Below are 19,404 nucleotides of genomic sequence, written 5' to 3'. Positions count from 1 at the left end.
ATCACCTTTAGGTGGAGGAGGACCTCATTAAATTTCAATTGGCAAATTTTGTTTAAGCAGAGGACGTTTTTCAAAGAAAATATCATCTATTTCATTTCTTTCATGCATATGTAAGTCATTTTCATGGTCTAGCAAATATTGTTCTAGTGGATAAGTAGGAGGCACGGCAATAGAAGCAAGACCAATTATTTCATCCTTACTAGGCAATTCTTACTAAACTTGGAAAAATTAAACTCATGAGACTTGATACGTCTCCAACTTATCTATAATTTTGATTGTTCCATGCTGTTTTATTATCAATCTTGGATGTTTTATAATCATTTTATATCATTTTTTATACTAATCTATTGACATAGTGCCAAGTACCAGTTGCTGTTTTTTCCATGTTTTTTACATCGCAGGAAATCAATATCGAACGGAGTCCGAATGCCACAAACTTCACGATGATTTTTATGGGCCAGAAGGAAGGCAATGGGCCCTGGTTGCACCTGGGGGTGCCCCGAGGGGGGCACAACCCACCAGGGCGCGCCAGGAGGCCCAGGTGCGCCCTAGTGGGTTGTGCCCACCTAGGGTGCCCCCCAGACCGCCTCTTTGCTCTATAAATACCCCAATATTCCAGAAACCCTAGGACGGTCGACGAAATATTCATCCAGCCGCCGCAGAGTCCAGAACCACCAGATCCAATCTAGACACCATCACGGAGGGGTTCACCACTTCCATTGGTGCCTCTCCAATGATGTGTGAGTAGTTCTTTGTAGACCTTCGGGTCCGTAGTTAGATGGCTTTCTCTCTCCCGCTGAATTCTCAATACAATGGTCTCTTGGAGATCCATATGATGTAACTCTTTTTGCGGTGTGTTTGTTGGGATCTGATGAATTTCGAGTTTATGATCAGTCATATCTTTTTATACCATGAAAGTTATTTGAGTTTCTTTGATCTCTTATATGCATGATCTCTTATAGCCTCGTATTTCTTCTCTGATATTTGGGTTTTGTTTTGCCAACTTGATCTATTTATCTTGCAATGGGAATAGGAGCCCGGTAGTGGTTTGATCTTACGGTGCTCGATCCCAGTGATAGAAAGGGAACCGACACGTATGTATCGTTGCTACTAAGGATAAAAAGACGAGATCTATATCTACTGCCATATAAATAAACGGATCTTGTCTACATCATGTCATCGTTTGTAACACCCCGAAAATCATGCTACAGTAACTCCCTGTGATTAAGCTAATCATGTTGCTAAACAAGGCTTGATCACATTTGAATCACATTCCTTTTCAAACTCCTAATTCAAACTTCAATTAAATTTAAAAGTGGAAAATAAAAGTTTTCAAAAATTTAAACAAAAATGTTCGGGCCATGCCAGAAATTGCACTGATAATTATTGTGGAGAAAACACATTTTTATAATATGCCTAAATACTTTTAAATGAAATAAAACAGAAAAGAAAATAAATAAATAAAAAGAAAATACAACAGAAAACAGAACAGACAAAGAAAAGGAAAAAAAAAGAGAAGGCCCTTCCCCCCCACTGGACCCCTGGCCCAACTGGGCCGACCCCCGGCCCAGCCCACCTCTCCCACTCGCCCCCTTCCCTGTTCCCCCGACCGGGGTCGGAACAGGGGCCGGTCCCCGCCGCACCACCTCGCCGGCGACGGGGAGGATAAGGGCGCCAGCACCCCCCGCCTCCTCGGGCCTCTCTCCCACTCACCCCCGCTCACCTCTCGGCCCCTGCGCCTCTCTCTTCCCCCCCCAGATCCGCGCCGCTCTTTCCTTCCCCACGCCCGACGCGGTCGCCGCCGTTCACCGTCGTTCACACGGCCACCGTACCCACCTCGCCGCCCCAAGGTGTCTCCAAGGACCGCCGTCGCCCGCTGCCTCGTCTGGTGCAGCCCGTTGGCGACCGGAGCCCCTACAACGAGCACCCCGAGCTCGTCTTCAACTTCGGACGCCGGCGACCCCCTTCTTCCCCGGCGCCGACCTGCTGCTCCTAAGCCTCGCACCGGCCTCCGTGTGCTAGGCGGTGAGCCTCTCCCCCTCCTCCCCTGTCCTTTCTCTCTCGCGCGCCCCCTAGCTGCTTCCCCACGCGCGCCCGAACGCCGCGCCGCGGAGCTCGCCGCCGGCGGGTCTCCGGTGACCAATTGGTCATGGGCGTAGGCCCGTTAGCTCGACCGCATCATGCCGCACCCGCCTAGCTAGTTAGTTCGGCCGCTCGCGCGCTCTAACGCCGCACCCGCCCCAGCCCGAAGCACCTCGCCGCCGGCGAGCTCGAAGCGCTCGCCCCCGCCCGTTCCAGCCACTCCGGTCACCACCGTTGGACGCGCGGCGCCGAGCCGCGTCGAACGCGCCCAGCCACAACCCCGCAGACCCCCTATGCGCGAAACCCGCGCCCCTCCCGAGCCGCGCCGCTGCTGTTTTGGTCGCCGAAGTCGCTCCGGCGCCGGCCGCCGACGTGGCACACCTGGGGCCACCCCTGGGTCACTGCCAGCGGGCCCCGTGGGCCCCGTTGACTAGGTCAACCCAGTCAACGTGCTGACTGGGCAGGCCCAGCCACTGACATGCGGGCCCCGCCGCAAAATTAAAAAAAAGGAGAAAAGAAAAATGTTTTTATAATTAAAACTAATTAATTAATCTAATCACTCACTAACAGGTGGGCCCAGTAGTTAATTAACAAAAAATTAATTAGTTTAATCTTCTGTTAGCCCACTGTCTATGACAGGTGGGGCCCACTGGTCAGTTTGACCTGGTCAGCCGCTCTGTTGACCTGATGACGTCAGCATTGCCTCATGCTGACGTCATAATTCATTTTTGCTTAATTCAAATAATTCCAGAAATTCAAATAAAATTTGAAAATTCATATCTTTTAAACCGTAACTCGGATGAAAATGTTTTCTATATGAAAGTTGCTCAGAACGACGAGACGAATCCGAATACGCAGTCCGTTCGTCCACCACACCTCCCTAACCTATCGAACTAGCAACTTTCCCCCTCCGGTCCGTTTGCCCGAAAACGCGAAACATCGGGAATACCTCCCGGATGTTCCCCCCCCTTCACCGGTACCACCTACTGTCGCGTTAGGACACACCTAGCACCGCTCATTGTCATGTCACGCATCGTCATGCTTATGTTTGCATTGTATTTACTGTTTCTTCCCCCTCTTCTCTCCGGTAGACTACGAGACCGACCCTGCTGCTGCCCAGTTCGACTACGGAGTCGACGACCCCTCCTACTTGCCAGAGCAACCAGGCAAGCCCCCCCTTGATCACCAGATATCGCCTATTCTTCTCTATACTGCTTGCATTAGAGTAGTGTAGCATGCTACTGCTTTTCGATATCCTATCCGGATGCATAGCCTATCCTTGCTACTACTGTTAATACCTTGACCTGCAATCCTACATGATTAGTATAGGATGCTAGATTTCCATCAGTGGCCCTACATTCTTGTCCGTCTGCTGTGCTATACTATCGGGCCGTGATCACCTAGGCGGTGATCATGGGTATATACTTATATATTATATACATGATACATGTGGTGACTAAAGTCGGGTCGGCTCATAGGAGTACCCGCAAGTGGATCTTTGTGGCCGAGCGACAGGGCAGGTTGAGACCACCCAGGTGAGAGGTGGGCCTGGCCCTGGTCGGCGTTCGCGGTTACTTAACACGCTTAACGAGATCTTGGTATTTGATCTGAGTCTGGCCATTTGGTCTATACGCACTAACCATCTACGCGGGAGTAGTTATGGGTATCCCGGCGTCGTGATATCAGCCGAAGCCTTCTTGACGTCAGCGACTGAGTGGCGCGCGCCGGATTGGACTGGAACGCCACTAGGCTAGGTCTGCTTCCGGCCGCGTACGCAACGTGCAGGTGTGCATAGGGCGATGGGCCCAGACCCCTGCGCGCATAGGGTTAGACCGGCGTGCTGACCTCTCTGTTGTGCTTAGGTGGGGCTGCGACGCGTTGATCTTACGAGGCCGGGCATGACCCAGAAAAGTGTGTCCGGCCAAATGGGATCGAGCGTGTTGGGTTATGTGGTGCACCCCTGCAGGGAAGTTTATCTATTAGAATAGCCGTGTCCCTCGGTAAAAGGACGACCCGGAGTTGTACCTTGAGCTTATGACAACTAGAACTGGATACTGAATAAAATACACCCTTCCAAGTGCCAGATACAACCCGGTGATCGCTCTCTAACAGGGCGACTAGGAGGGGATCGCCGGGTAGGATTATGCTATGCGATACTACTTGGAGGACTTCAATCTACTCTCTTCTACATGCTGCAAGATGGAGATGACCAGAAGCGTAGTCCTCGTCAGGACTAGCTATCCCCCTTTTATTCCGGCATTCTGCAGTTCAGTCCACTGATATGCCCCTTTACACATATACCCATGCATATGTAGTGTAGCTCCTTTCTTGCGAGTACTTTGGATGAGTACTCACGGTTGCTTCTCTCCCCCTTTTCCCCCTTTTCTTTTCTATCTGGTTGTCACAACCAGATGCTAGAGTCCAGGAGCCAGACGCCACCGTCGACGACGACACCTACGACACTGGAGGTGCCTACTACTACGTGCAGGCCGCTGACGACGACCAGGAGTAGTTAGGAGGATCCCAGGCAGGAGGCCTGCGCCTCGTTCGATCTGTATCCCAGTTTGTGCTAGCCTTCTTAAGGCAAACTTGTTTAACTTATGTCTGTACTCATATATTGTTGCTTCCGCTGACTCGTCTGTGATCGAGCATTTGTATTCGAGCCCTCGAGGCCCCTGGCTTGTATTATAATGCTTGTATGACTTATTTATGTTGTAGAGTTCTGTTGTGATATCTTCCCGTGAGTCCCTGATCGTGATCGTACACATTTGCGTGCATGATTAGTGTACGGTCAAATCGGGGGCATCACAAGTTGGTATCAGAGCCGACTGCCTGTAGGAATCCCCCTATCCACACTCCTTGGCCGAAGTCGAGTCTAGACATTACAAAACTTTTTACTAACATGGTTGTGTGTCTTACGGGCCCACGTCGCCATTGGGTGGTACTAGGATCTTTTACTCCCCGACCTTTACTCTGGGACTCTGAACTCTCTTCTACTCGGGTTAAACGAATTTACTAACTCTAACACTAGGATCCCGTGACCGCGTTCACCCCAAAGTTGGATAAGCCATAGTTGTTTCTTAGAATAGTATTTTGAACAATTCACACACTGTCATTTGACTCCTTTGAAACGTCTTTGCTTTCAGATGGAACCCACGAGGCAGGTCGTTCGCCACACGATGGCCATTGGTGCCTCGGGATCACCTGCGGTGCTAGCTGAGATGATGACCTATCTGGGTTATCGCTGGCACCCTGAGTACACCGTCTACGAGGAGTACCAGGACTTTAACCAGGAGCAGTACCGTGCCATCGTCCACCTCTACTCTCGGGAGTATGACTCCACTACTGTGCTGCACACCGCACATGGTGTTGGTGTGACCATCGATATGGCTGTCCACGATGCTGCCTATGCTGCTCTGACACGTCTTCGTGGAGAGTATCGGGAGTTGGACACCTCCCCTTTCAGGCACATTGCTATCGCCTCTGATGTTGGTGCGGAGGGATACTATACTGCTGCCTACTCCACTGTCACCCGAGAGCCCTTCTACCATCAGCACCTGGTTCTGCATGCTGATGGGCTGGATCGAGCTAACCGAGCTCTTCGCCACGAGATGTACACCACCCGTCAGCACCTTTACCGTGCTCTGACGCTGCTGCACCCCTTTGTCCGATCTGGACAGGTACCGCGTACTGCGATCTACCCAGCCAGGACCGTGATGCCCCACGGTGTTGGTTAGCCAGAGGTGGGAGGCTACTCTCCCGCACTTGGTCCTCTTCTGCCACCTGAGCGTCGGGCTCTACACCTGAGTATCCGCGCCCCCCAGTCTGCTGACGTGGAGGACTATCCGTTGCCTCACTACCAGCTGTCGGGCTACGATTACCTCCACAGTACCTCTTGGGACTGATGTAGGCTTGCTTGTAGTATTAGTTGCAGTCGCCGCGAGCCTGTGTGCCGCCTATGATGTTTTAGTCCATGTACTGAACTCTGTGTACTGAACTCTATGCATGACCCCTTTTGTAAGTTATGCCGACTACTATGTAGTAGCTATCGTGCTCCTTTCGTTATGCATGTTTCATCATGAATGATTCTTGTCTTTGTAAGAATTTCTCAATGCTGAACCACCCCTGTTATATATTAGCAGGATGGTTAGACCAGGTGGTCGTGGTCGTGGTGGCGATGCCCCACCACCACCTGAGTACATGGCTGGTATGATCCAACAGCTTGAACTGAACCGCCAGTTCATGGAAAATATGATGGCTCAGTTTCCTCGCCCCAATATGAACCAGCAGCCAGCCCAAGTGACTCTTCAAGATTTCATACGCCTCAACCCAACCATCTACCGCAGCTCAACTCAGCCTCTGGATGCTGATGACTGGCTCCGTGACATCACCTATGAGATGGAGTCTGCTGATGTAGCCCCTGCCAGCTACGTCAACTTTGCTTCCTTCGTTCTGAAGGGACCCGCAGCTCAATGGTGGGACAGCCACAGGCGTACTCTGCCAGCTGGAACAATCATCACCTGGCCAGACTTCCAAGCAGCTTTCCGTGCCCGCTTCATTCCTCAGGGAGTCATGGACCGGAAGAAGCGTGAGTTCCGCAACCTCACCCAAGGCAACAAATCTGTCGAAGCTTATCAGCGGGAGTTTCTGGACTTGTCCCGCTATGCTGAAGAAGACATTGCAACTGATGCACGCAGACAGGAGAAGTTCCGTGATGGCCTTCAAGCTGACATCAAGCTCGCACTTCTAGTGCATGACTTTGCTGATTTCGCCACCTTGGTGAACAAGGCCATCAATGTCGAAACTGGTCTGCAGGAATACCAGAGCTCTCACAGGCGCAACCGTGACACGGGCTCATCTTCGGGCTCACCCGCACAGAAGCGTAAGATATGGATCCCGAACAGCATGTACCGTCCAAATGCATCTGCCCCAAGGCAGACCTATGCTGCACCTCGTCTGCCTCCACCACCATCTAGGCAGTCAAGACTTCCAGCTCCACCATCCCAAGCTCCTGTTCCCACTCCGAATAATGGCTTGTGCTTCAGGTGTGGTCAACCAGGACACCGTGCTAAAGAATGCAACCAGAACCAGAATCAACTGGCCCTTCCAGCAAATGGCCGTGGTAACAATCAGCCCCGCAACAACAATGCTAAGTCTTATGGTCGTGCTCATGCCAATCACGTTGATCTCAACGAAGCTCAAGACAAGCCTGCTACTGTGATGGGTACACTCCTCGTAAATTCAGTACCAGCATCCGTTTTATTTGATACAGGTGCATCGCATTCATTCATGTCAGAAGATTTTGCATACAAGCACGACGTTAACTGTGAGGAGATGAACACCTCTGTATTGGTCAAAACCCCCGTGGGACAGTGTCAAACCTCCTTGGTTGGCATCGATGTCCCCATGGAAATCGAAGGGCTGGAATTCTATGCCTCTCCCATTATCCTGAAGTCGTCTAACATCGACCTCATTTTGGGTATGGATTGGCTGAAAGCGCATACTGCTTCTATAGTTTGTTCCACTAAAACCGTCCATCTGCTACACCCTTCAGATGAAATAGTTGCTTACCAAGCTAATCTGGTGCAAAATGCCGAGGCAAGGCTCTATGCATTGAAAGCATTGAACGCTGCACCACTCGAGGGCATTGAAAACATTCCCGTCGTGCGTGAATTCCTCGACGTCTTCCCTGAAGAACTTCCAGGGATTCCCCCTGCTAGAGCTGTCGAATTCATCATCGACTTGAAACCAGGCACCACTCCTATAGCCAAGCGACCCTACAAAATGCCGCCGCATGAACCCCTTGAGCTTAAGGAGGAAATCGACAAATCTCTTCGCAAAGGATTCATTCGCCCAAGTTGCTCTCCTTGGGGAGCACCTTCTCTCTTTGTCAAGAAGAAGGATGGGACAAACCGGTTAGTTCAAGACTACCGTCCTATAAACCAAGCTACCATTCAGAATAAATACCCTCTTCCTCGGATCAATGATCTGTATGATCAACTGGCGGGTTCGTTAGTGTTCTCTAAGCTCGACTTGAGGTTGGGCTACCACCAGATCCGTGTTCGCGAAGAGGATATCCCAAAGACCGCCTTCGTGACTCGTTATGGTTCATACGAGTACACCGTCATGTCTTTCGGTTTAACCAATGCTCCAGCCACCTTCTCTCGTCTGATGAACTACATATTCATGGATTACCTCGACAAGTTCGTCGTGGTTTATCTGGATGATATCCTGGTATTTTCCAAGAACGAAGAAGAACATGCTGAACATCTTCGACTTGTGCTGGAAAAGCTACGAGAACATCAACTATATGCCAAGTTCTCCAAATGTGAATTCTGGCTACCGGAAGTAACCTATCTTGGGCATGTCATCTCTAAGGATGGTATTGCCGTCAACCCCGAGCGAGTTCAGGCTATTCTTGATTGGACTCCTCCCAAGAACGTTAAGCAAGTCAGAAGTTTTCTCGGTCTCGCCAGCTATTGCCGTCGATTCGTCGAGAACTTCTCTAAGATCGCCAGGCCTCTGACTAACCTGTTGCATAAGGGCGTCAAGTTCCAATGGACAGACAAGTGTCAGGAAAGTTTCCAGGCACTCAAAGACAAATTGACTTCTGCCCCAGTTCTAGCTCCACCTGATACTAAGAAGGACTTCGTCATTTACTGCGACGCTTCCCGTCAAGGATTAGGCTGTGTCCTAATGCAAGACCACAAAGTGATTGCTTATGCCTCTCGGCAATTGCGCCCTCACGAAGAGAACTACCCAGTTCACGACCTCGAACTTGCTGCTGTCATTCATGCGCTGAAGCAGTGGCGACATTACCTTCTCGGTAATCGTTGCGAGATCTTCACTGACCACCAAAGTCTGAAGTATCTGTTTACTCAGCCAGATCTGAACCTCCGTCAGCAGAGATGGATGGAGCTTGTTGCAGACTTTGACTTGGGTATTTCCTATACGCCAGGCAAGGCTAATGTAATGGCTGATGCCTTGAGCCGCAAGTCTTATTGCAACCACCTCCAGGTTCATAAAGTTCAGCCCTCGCTTGTTGAAGAATTCAGGAAGCTGAACCTCCATATTGTTCCTCCGGGTGCACTCGCTCCCCCTCCTAAGGAATTTGGCAAGGTGAACCTCCATGTTGTTACCCAGGATTCCCTCAATACCCTAGTTGCTAAACCAGATCTCGAGGACAGCATCAAAAGGCTACAGATGTATGACTCTGAAGCCCACAAGATTAAGCGCTACCTCGTAGAAGGAAAGCCCTCATTCTTCACCATTGCTGAAGATGGCACCTTATACTTCAAGGGCCGCCTAGTGGTGCCATGTGCAGAGAAAAACCTGGATATGACACAGGAAGTTATGAAAGAAGCTCATGATACGCCTCTATGTATCCATCCTGGTAGTACAAAGATGTACCAAGACATCCGTCAGAGATTCTGGTGGTCTAATATGAAGCAAGACATTGCTCGTTATGTTGCTGAGTGTGACGTTTGCCGTCGTATCAAAGTAGAACATCAAAGGCCTGCTGGAACTCTGCAACCTATCTCTATTCCTGAATGGAAATGGGACCATGTTGAGATGGACTTCGTCACTGGATTTCCCAAATCACAGAAAGGTAATGATGCTATTCTTCTCGTCATTGACCGGCTTTCCAAAGTTGCACATTTCCTGGCGGTCAAAGAAACAATCACTGCTAGCCAGTTGGCAACGCTCTATATGTCCAGGATTGTTTCACTCCACGGTATTCCATTGGTTATCAGTTCAGACCGTGGTAGCTTATTCACTTCAAGATTCTGGGCAAGTTTCCAAGAAGCAATGGGAACTCATCTGTCATTCAGTACTGCGTTTCATCCTCAATCGCAAGGACAAGTTGAACGCGTCAATCAAGTTCTCGAAGACATGCTTCGAGCTTGCGTTATTTCCTTCGGCAAGAAATGGGAGGAATCTCTCCCGTATGCTGAGTTCTCTTACAATAATAGCTATCAAGCTAGTCTGAAGATGGCCCCCTCGAAGTGTTATATGGACGAAAGTGCCGAACCCCTCTGAACTGGTCAGAAACTGGGGAACGTCCACTCTTCGGTCCGGATATTATCCAAGATGCCGAAGAACAAGTCCGCATTATTCGCGAGAATCTCAAGACTGCTCAGTCACGTTAGAAGAGTCAGTATGACCGTCATCATAAAGACATGGTCTATCAACCTGGCGAAAAGGCTTATCTTCGAGTCACACCTATGAAGGGTGCTCACCGCTTCGGGATCAAGGGCAAACTAGCTCCTCGCTATATTGGCCCATTCCCTATTCTCGAAAGGCGTGGAAAAGTGGCATACCAACTGGAACTACCGCCGAACCTTTCTCAGGTTCACGATGTGTTCCATGTGTCACAGCTCCGCCGTTGCGTCAAGGACCCAATCCGAGCTGTGGATCATGAAGTGCTCGAATTGCAGCAAGAGCTCTCCTATAAGGAGCATCCGGTCCGCATTCTCGACCAAGCTGAACGCCGCACACGTCAGAAGGCGATCAAGTTTCTCAAAGTCCAGTGGTCGCACCATTCTGAAGATGAGGCCACTTGGGAACGAGAGGATCGTCTGCGCGAAGAATACCCCGCACTGTTTCCTTCTACCTCCTAAATCTCGGGACGAGATTTCTTGTAGTGGAGGAGATTTGTAACACCCCGAGAATCATGCTACAGTAACTCCCTGTGATTAAGCTAATCATGTTGCTAAACAGGGCTTGATCACATTTGAATCACATCCCTTTTCAAACTCCTAATTCAAACTTCAATTAAATTTAAAAGTGGAAAATAAAAGTTTTCAAAAATTTAAACAAAAATGTTCGGGCCATGCCAGAAATTGCACTGATAATTATTGTGGAGAAAACACATTTTTATAATATGCCTAAATACTTTTAAATGAAATAAAACAGAAAAGAAAATAAATAAATAAAAAGAAAATACAACAGAAAACAGAACAGACAAAGAAAAGGAAAAAAAGAGAAGGCCCTTCCCCCCCACTGGACCCCTGGCCCAACTGGGCCGACCCCCGGCCCAGCCCACCTCTCCCACTCGCCCCCTTCCCTGTTCCCCCGACCGGGGTCGGAACAGGGGCCGGTCCCCGCCGCACCACCTCGCCGGCGACGGGGAGGATAAGGGCGCCAGCACCCCCCCCGCCTCCTCGGGCCTCTCTCCCACTCACCCCCGCTCACCTCTCGGCCCCTGCGCCTCTCTCTTCCCCCCCAGATCCGCGCCGCTCTTTCCTTCCCCACGCCCGACGAGGTCGCCGCCGTTCACCGTCGTTCACACGGCCACCGTACCCACCTCGCCGCCCCAAGGTGTCTCCAAGGACCGCCGTCGCCCGCTGCCTCGTCTGGTGCAGCCCGTTGGCGACCGGAGCCCCTACAACGAGCACCCCGAGCTCGTCTTCAACTTCGGACGCCGGCGACCCCCTTCTTCCCCGGCGCCGACCTGCTGCTCCTAAGCCTCGCACCGGCCTCCGTGTGCCGCGCGGTGAGCCTCTCCCCCCTCCTCCCCTGTCCTTTCTCTCTCGCGCGCCCCCTAGCTGCTTCCCCACGCGCGCCCGAACGCCGCGCCGCGGAGCTCGCCGCCGGCGGGTCTCCGGTGACCAATTGGTCATGGGCGTAGGCCCGTTAGCTCGACCGCATCGTGCCGCACCCGCCTAGCTAGTTAGTTCGGCCGCTCGCGCGCTCTAACGCCGCACCCGCCCCAGCCCGAAGCACCTCGCCGCCGGCGAGCTCGAAGCGCTCGCCCCCGCCCGTTCCAGCCACTCTGGTCACCACCGTTGGACGCGCGGCGCCGAGCCGCGTCGAACGCGCCCAGCCACAACCCCGCAGACCCCCTGTGCGCGAAACCCGCGCCCCTCCCGACCCGCGCCGCCGCTGTTTTGGTCGCCGGAGTCGCTCCGGCGCCGGCCGCCGACGTGGCACACCTGGGGCCACCCCTGGGTCACTGCCAGCGGGCCCCGTGGGCCCCGTTGACTGGGTCAACCCAGTCAACGTGCTGACTGGGCAGGCCCAGCCACTGACATGCGGGCCCCGCCGCAAAATTAAAAAAAAGGAGAAAAGAAAAATGTTGTTATAATTAAAACTAATTAATTAATCTAATCACTCACTGACAGGTGGGCCCAGTAGTTAATTAACAAAAAAATAATTAGTTTAATCTTCTGTTAGCCCACTGTCTATGACAGGTGGGGCCCACTGGTCAGTTTGACCTGGTCAGCCGCTCTGTTGACCTGATGACGTCAGCATTGCCTCATGCTGACGTCATAATTCATTTTTGCTTAATTCAAATAATTCCAGAAATTCAAATAAACTTTGAAAATTCATATCTTTTAAACCGTAACTCGGATGAAAATGTTTTCTATATGAAAGTTGCTCAGAACGACGAGACGAATCCGAATACGCAGTCCGTTCGTCCACCACACCTCCCTAACCTATCGAACTAGCAACTTTCCCCCTCCGGTCCGTCTGCCCGAAAACGCGAAACATCGGGAATACCTCCCGGATGTTCCCCCCCTTCACCGGTACCACCTACTGTCGCGTTAGGACACACCTAGCACCGCTCATTGTCATGTCATGCATCGTCATGCTTATGTTTGCATTGTATTTACTGTTTCTTCCCCCTCTTCTCTCCGGTAGACTACGAGACCGACCCTGCTGCTGCCCAGTTCGACTACGGAGTCGACGACCCCTCCTACTTGCCAGAGCAACCAGGCAAGCCCCCCCCTTGATCACCAGATATCGCCTATTCTTCTCTATACTGCTTGCATTAGAGTAGTGTAGCATGCTACTGCTTTTTGATATCCTATCCGGATGCATAGCCTATCCTTGCTACTACTGTTAATACCTTTACCTTGCATTAGGATGCTAGATTTCCATCAGTGGCCCTACATTCTTGTCCGTCTGCTGTGCTATACTATCGGGCCGTGATCACCTGGGCGGTGATCATGGGTATATACTTATATATTATATACATGATACATGTGGTGACTAAAGTCGGGTCGGCTCGTAGGAGTACCCGCAAGTGGATCTTTGTGGCGGAGCGACAGGGCAGGTTGAGACCACCCAGGTGAGAGGTGGGCCTGGCCCTGGTCGGCGTTCGCGGTTACTTAACACGCTTAACGAGATCTTGGTATTTGATCTGAGTCTGGCCATTTTGTCTATATGCACTAACCATCTACGCGGGAGTAGTTATGGGTATCCCGGCGTCGTGGTATCAGCCGAAGCCTTCTTGACGTCAGCGACTGAGTGGCGCGCGCCGGATTGGACTGGAACGCCACTAGGCTAGGTCTGCTTCCGGCCGCGTACGCAACATGCAGGTGTGCATAGGGCGATGGGCCCAGACCCCTGCGCGCATAGGGTTAGACCGGCGTGCTGACCTCTCTGTTGTGCTTAGGTGGGGCTGCGACGCGTTGATCTTACGAGGCCGGGCATGACCCAGAAAAGTGTGTCCGGCCAAATGGGATCGAGCGTGTTGGGTTATGTGGTGCACCCCTGCAGGGAAGTTTATCTATTAGAATAGCCGTGTCCCTCGGTAAAAGGACGACCCGGAGTTGTACCTTGAGCTTATGACAACTAGAACTGGATACTGAATAAAATACACCCTTCCAAGTGCCAGATACAACCCGGTGATCGTTCTCTAACAGGGCGACGAGGAGGGGATCGTCGGGTAGGATTATGCTATGCGATACTACTTGGAGGACTTCAATCTACTCTCTTCTACGTGCTGCAAGATGGAGATGACCAGAAGCGTAGTCCTCGTCAGGACTAGCTATCCGCCTTTTATTCTGGCATTCTGCAGTTCAGTCCACTGATATGCCCCTTTACACATATACCCATGCATATGTAGTGTAGCTCCTTGCTTGCGAGTACTTTGGATGAGTACTCATGGTTGTTTCTCTCCCCCTTTTCCCCCTTTTCTTTTCTATCTGGTTGTCACAACCAGATGCTGGAGTCCAGGAGCCAGACGCCACCGTCGACGACGACACCTACGACACTGGAGGTGCCTACTACTACGTGCAGGCCGCTGACGACGACCAGGAGTAGTTAGGAGGATCCCAGGCAGGAGGCCTGCGCCTCGTTCGATCTGTATCCCAGTTTGTGCTAGCCTTCTTAAGGCAAACTTGTTTAACTTATGTCTGTACTCAAATATTGTTGCTTCCGCTGACTCATCTGTGATCGAGCATTTGTATTCGAGCCCTCGAGGCCCCTGGCTTGTATTATAATGCTTGTATGACTTATTTATGTTGTAGAGTTGTGTTGTGATATCTTCCCGTGAGTCCCTGATCGTGATCGTACACATTTGCGTGCATGATTAGTGTACGGTCAAATCGGGGGCGTCACATCGTTCTTATTACATAACTCCGTTTTTCCATAAACTTAATACACTAGATGCATGATGGATAGCGGACGATGTGTGGAGTGATAGTAGTAGATGCAGGCAGGAGTCGGTCTACTAATCTTGGACGTGATGCCTATGTAGTGATCATTGCATGGATATCGTCATAATTATTTGAGGTTCTATCAATTACCCAACAGTAATTTGTTTACCCATCGTTTGCTATCTTTCTCGATTGAAGCCACTAGTGAAACCTACGGCCCCCGGGTCTTCTTTCTCATATATTTTCCTTGCGATCTACTTTTTCTTTGCATTTTTATTCAGATCTATTAAACCAAAAAAATACAAAAATACCTTGTTGCGTTTTATCTTTATTTATTTTATTTGGCGTTCGATCTATCAATCTACTAAAATTTACCTCATGTCCGCTTGCCTATCTTAAGGCGTCGTACCCCGGAAGGGATTGACCACGCCTTTAACTCGTCGGGTTGCGAGGTGTTGTTGTTTGTGTGCAGGTGTTGTTTACATTGTGTTGCTTGGTTCTCCTACTGGTTCGATAGCTTGGTTTCATAACTAAGGGAAATACCTACCGTCGCTGTGCTACATCATCCCTCCCTCTCCGGGGAAATACCGACGTAGTTGCAGCTACCATGAATTTCTGGTGCCGTTGCCGGGGAGGATCTTCAACATATACCAGGTTCCTAATCAAAAATTTCATCTCCTTGCAATTTACATTATTCACCATTTGCCTCTTGTTTTCCTCTCCCCCACTTCACAAAATTTTTCCGTTTTATTCGCCTCTATTTTCCGTTCGCCGTTTTCTTGCCGGATTTGTTTTTTAGAGCAATCTTGTTGTGTGGCCATCATGACTCAAGAGAACACCAAGTTATGTGATTTCTCAAATACCAACAACAATATTTTATTGGCACTCTGCTTGCTCCTCCCGCCACTAGTGCAGAGACTTGTGATATTAATACCGCTTTGCTGAATCTTGTTATGAAAGACCAATTTTCCGGTACTCTTAATGAGGATGACGCGTCCCATCTTAATACCTTCGTGGAATTATGCGATATGCAAAAGAAAAAAGATGTGGAAATGATGTGGAAAATCTCAAGATGAAAATTTTTGTGCCTAAAGAGATGAATCAATTAAAGCTCTTTATGTTTGTATGGATGAAAGTAAGAAAAGAACTGCTATGCTTAGAGCTAAAAGAGAATTTTTAGAGAAAGCTTTTGCTAGTGATTATTCTTGCAAAGATGATGAAAATCTTAAATTGATTGGTGTTTGTTCTATTGATTCCTTGTTTAGTAAAATTAAGAATGATGAAAAAGGGACTGGAGAAGAGTCAACTTTAGGTAGAAGGCGTCCCAATATTTTGGAGGGTGAAAATCTTGTTGAGAAAATTGATAAAAGTGGGTTTGGAGAGGTCAAAACTTTAGCTAGTGATGTACCCACTCTTTTGGATTACAAATACTTTAATTATGATAGTTGCTCTTTGATTGATTGTATTTGTTTGTTGCAATCCATGATAAATTCACCCCATGCTTATGAACAAAACAAAGCTTTTACTAAACATATTGTTGATGCTATGATGAAAGCTCTTGAAGAAAAATTGGAATGAGAAGTATCAATTCCTAGAAAATTGTATGATCAGTGGGAACCTATTATCAAAGTAAAGATTAAAAATTATGAGTGTTTTGCTTTGTGTGACTTGGGTGCTAGTGTTTCTACAATTCCGAAATCTTTATGTGATGTGCTTGGTCTTACCAATCTTGAAGAATGTTCCTTGAATGTGCACTTCGCGGATTCTACTATTAAAAAGCCTATGGGAAGAATTAATGATGTTCTTATTCTTGCAAATAGGAATTATGTGCCCATAGATTTTATTGTTCTTGATATTGATTGCAATCCGTCTTGTCCAATTATTCTTGGTAGGCCATTTTTACGCACTATCGGCGCCGTGATTGATATGAAACAAGGCAACATTAAGTTCCAGTTTACTTTGAGGAAGCGTATGGAACACTTTCCTAGAACTAGAATTAAGCCACCTTATGAATCAATCATGAGGGCATCTTATGGATCTCGAACCAAAGATGAAAAAACTTAGATCCTTGCTTTATGCCTAGCTAAGGGCGTAAAACTATAGCGCTTGTTGGGAGGCAACCCAATGAATAAAATTTATTTTTTCTTTTTGCTTTCTGTTCTTGAGTGTTAGCACAATTATGCTACTGTTATGATTGTGTTTTTTATGTTTTAATTAGTGTTTGTGCTAAGTAGAACCAATAGGATCCTCTTGGTGATAGTTGTTTGATCTTGCTGAAAAAGACAGAAACTATGTGCTCACAAAATTAATTCTCATTTTTATTCAGAAAGAGCTTTGGCCCTGATTCTTTTTGCAGAAGATTAATATAAAAATTTCTCTGGTCGTCCAATTGTTTCAGAATGTTTGGAGTTCCAGAAGTATTCGTTTAGATCAGATTGCTACAGACTGTTCTGTTTTGACAGATTCTGTTTTCTTTGTGTTGTGTGCTTATTTTGATGGCTCTATGGTTTTCTTTGATGAGTTTTTGCCATAGAAAAGTTGGAATACAGTAGATATAATACAACAACAAAATAAGAATTGGTTTGATACAACACTAATAGTAGTGGTTTATTTTTCTTACACTAACGGATCTCACGAAGGTTTTGTTTGTGTGATTGAAGTTTTCAAGTTTTGGGTTATCTTACGATGGATGAAGGAAGGATGTAAGAGCCTAAGCTTGGGGATGCCCCGACATCCCAAGCTATTATCCAAGAATGAGCAACCACCTAAGCTTGGGGATGCCCCCGAGTGGCATCCCCGCTTTCTTCCAACAACTATCGGTATTTTAGTCGAGGCTATATTTTTATTCATCACATGATATGTGTTTTGCTTGGAGCGTCTTGTATGATATGTGTCTTTGCTTGCTTTCTTCTGTGTTTTAGGTCATCAATCCTTGCTGGACACACCTTTTTGAGAGAGCCAAAATTATATCATGACTTGTTAGAATTGCTCTCTATGCTTCACTTAAATCATTTATTAGCTAGGACTTGCTCTAGTGCTTCACTTATATCTTTTTGAGCACGGTGTGCTTTCTTATTTTTGAAGAAATGCTCTCTTGCTTCACTTAGATTTATTTGAGAGTTAGTAATTTTTTAAGAAATTCTCTCTTGCTTCACTTAAATTATTTTGAGAGAAAGAAAAATTGTTATCCTCATGATCTTCATTTATATTTGTTTGAGCTTATGAAAAGCAACACATAAAAGTTAGTCCCAAAGTGATAGATATCCAAGAAGGATAAAAGAAAAGAAAATGTCATGAAGATCATTGGACAAAATAAACTTGATTCTTAGTAATAGTTTTGAGATATGATGATGTGATATGTGAGTTATGTTGATGAGTAATTGTGCTCTAGTAAGAATATTGGTGTTAAGGTTTGTGATTCCCTATGCATGCACGAAGGTCAATAATCATGCAATGAAAATTATATCCTACTTGTGGTGCATTATTCGGTGTTAATTATGCTTAATGATTGCTTATGAGATTATTCGTTTCTTGGTTGGTCGCTTCCCAATCTTTTGCTAGCCTTCATTTTGCACTAAGTATGACCTCTACTTGTGCATCCAAAATCCTTTAAACCATTTTTGCCACATGAGTCCACTATATCTACCTACATGTGGTATTCTGTTGTCGTTCTAAGCAAATTTGTATGTGCCATCTCTAATTTTCAAAATAAAATTCTCTTTTGTGTGTTTGTTTCGCTCGCGGAACGGTAACGAGTGGCTAGTATTTTCCATGCTAGATGTGTTATTCTCAAGATGAGTGTTTATTCACTTGTCATTGCACGAGAGTAAGGCAAAGATATTAGGGATGCCCAGTCCCAAAATGCAAAAAATTGAATTTACTTTAGGTTGTCAAATAATAAATTCCTTGGAAAGTGTTGGTATGGAGGGCACCCGTGGATACGGCTAGCCATGGAAAGTGAAAGAATGGTGGAAAAAGGAATAAACTTTATTTTCTGTTTGGCAACCGCCTATGGCATATCTAGCATGGAAAGTGTTCGGAACTCTGAGTCGTTTGGCGCACCCTGGTGGGTTGTGCCCGCCTCGGGGCACCCCCCCCAGGTGCAACCAAGGCCCAACTTCTTCCTTCTGGCCCATAAAAAATCATCGTGAAGTTCCATGGCATTTGGACTCCGTTTGATATTGATTTCCTGCGATGTAAAAAAACATGGAAAAAACAGCAACTGGCACTTGGCACTATGTCAATAGGTTAGTACCAAAAAATGACTATAAAATGATTATAAAACATCCAAGATTGATTATAAAATGGCATGGAATAATCAAAAATTATAGAGACGTTGGAGACGTATCAGTAGCGAGTTCTAAATCTTGAGTTGTAAGTAAATAAAAGTGTGATGATCATCATTATTAGAGCATTGTCCCATGTGAGGAAAGGATGATGGAAGCTATGATTCCCTCACAAGTTGGGATGAGTCTCCGGACTTTACAAAAATAAAAGAGGCCAAAGAAGCCCACAAAAAAAAAAGAGGCCAAAGAAGCCCACCAAAAAAATGAGAGAAAAGAGAAAAGGGACAATGTTACTATCCTTTTTCCACACTTGTGCTTCAAAGTAGCACCATGATCTTCATCATAGAGAGTCTCCTATGTTGTCACTTTCATTTACTAGTGGGAATTTTTTGTTATATAACTTGGCTTGTATATTTCAATGATGGGATTCCTCAAATTGCCCTAGGTCTTCGTGAGCAAGCGAGTTGGATGCACACCCACTTAGTTTCTTTTTGAGCTTTCATAAACTTATAGCTCTAGTGCATCCATTGCATGGCAATCCCTACTCACTCACATTGATATCTATTGATGGGCATCTCCATAGCCCATTGTTACGCCTAGTTGATGTGAGACTATCTCCTTCTTTTTTGTCTTCTCCACAACCACCATAT

Source organism: Aegilops tauschii, chromosome 7 (genome assembly GCF_002575655.3).
Source record: "Aegilops tauschii subsp. strangulata cultivar AL8/78 chromosome 7, Aet v6.0, whole genome shotgun sequence".
Taxonomy (NCBI): Eukaryota; Viridiplantae; Streptophyta; class Magnoliopsida; order Poales; family Poaceae; genus Aegilops; species Aegilops tauschii.
This window is presented reverse-complemented; position numbering follows the sequence as displayed.